The sequence below is a fragment of the Chrysochloris asiatica genome, unplaced genomic scaffold (genome assembly GCF_000296735.1).
Source record: "Chrysochloris asiatica unplaced genomic scaffold, ChrAsi1.0 scaffold00268, whole genome shotgun sequence".
Classification (NCBI taxonomy): domain Eukaryota; kingdom Metazoa; phylum Chordata; class Mammalia; order Afrosoricida; family Chrysochloridae; genus Chrysochloris; species Chrysochloris asiatica.
In genome coordinates, this window is record NW_006408786.1 from 2,516,727 (window position 1) to 2,518,349 (window position 1,623).

Below are 1,623 nucleotides of genomic sequence, written 5' to 3' on the forward strand. Positions count from 1 at the left end.
TTCTAAATAGTCCTTTATATGTGGTTCAGAGTTCTGGGACCATCCCTTGAGCCTGCTTGGCCCAGTATTTGTGTTGTTGCCTGTGGAGCTCCTTACTGCACGTCTCCCCGATCCGCCATCTTGTTTGCTCTCCTAAGTTTTTCTTTAAATTGTTGGAAGCTGCAGCGGGTTAGGTAGTGATGGGGTGGGAGGAAGTGGAGACAGCAGAGTGTAAACAGTTGTTTTTTTAGAATTTGGGTGTGAAGAAGAAGATAGATATAGAGTAGGTTAATGAGCTGATCTGCAAAGTTGGTTTGAACCATGAGGTTAGTGTTCACACTCACCAGTTGCTCCTCAGAAATGCTATACAGAGTTGCTACAGGTTGGAACTGACTTGATGGCACTTAACAACATTAAAACAGGAGAGAAGGTTGAGGAGGGTCCTTTGGTTAGAAGGCTCCTGAATATGCATCTCCCCTCTTTCAAAATCTTCTATTATTCCCATATTAGATTTCCTAAATCTTCCAACTTGATTTTTTGAATTCATGATTTTTGTTGTTTTGCATTCTGCTCTGTGCTTTGAATCATTTATCCCACATAGTCTTCTAAACTAATAATTTGGTTCTTGACCGTGATCACTCAGTTCTTGAATTCATTCAGCAAAATTTCCCATGAAGAAAAAGTGCCTTTTTAGTTCTAGAGAGCTTTTTTGTTGCTGTATTTGAATATCCTTAAGTTCTTCTTATTGTTGTTTAAAGTTGTTGTCTGTTTACCCAGCAGTCATAGTTTCTGGATGCCAATTCAGTTGGCTCATCAGCTGTTAAAGCCCTCTCACAGGTTGTCATTTTTCTTTGGGGCTCAGCTATATGGCGGAGAATTCTAAGAATGGCAGTTTCCCAAGTGGCATAGGAGATGGGGTGTACAGACTAGTGGGTCCATGTGTGCATCTGGCAGGTGTGAAGAAGTGCCTCCTTGCTTCCCACTCTCCTTACTTCCTGCCAGATATAATAACAGACTTCCTCTTGGGGTTCTTGGGGGTCCAGAGAGACCATATGCATACATACACTGAAATTGAGACAGACTTTGCCCAAGAACTTATAGACTTCTTTGGCCTATACTCTTCCTAGGATAGACTGTGTCTTGTCCTCATCTTGGAGGACTTTTCACTGAATCTCAAACTCTTACCTGGTGTATGGGGAAATTCCAACACTATATCTCCATCCCTTCAGGGGCTTTCCCAGAAATCTCAATTCCACCCAGCTGGTTCAAAAGGGACAGATATATTGGGGTTGGGAATGGAGGAGCTTCAAGACATATTAAGGTGGATATTTTCTAAGAATCCTCCAATTCTCTCTCTTTAGCACAGGGTTCAGAAAACTACAATCTGAAGACAAATTCTGCTTGCAGCCTGTTTTTGTTTGGCCAATGAGCTATCGAATGAACATAGTCATACACACACACACACACACACACACACACACACACACAAGAGGATTTCAGACATTTTGTGGAATGAAAAGATTTCAAGTGTCATATAATTTTCCATGAACTTTTTGAAGCATCTCTATTTATCATCTATACAGGTAATTTTTTAACTTCATCTTCTTGAATGAGAGAAAATGTATATTGGTTTCTTACTTTTCA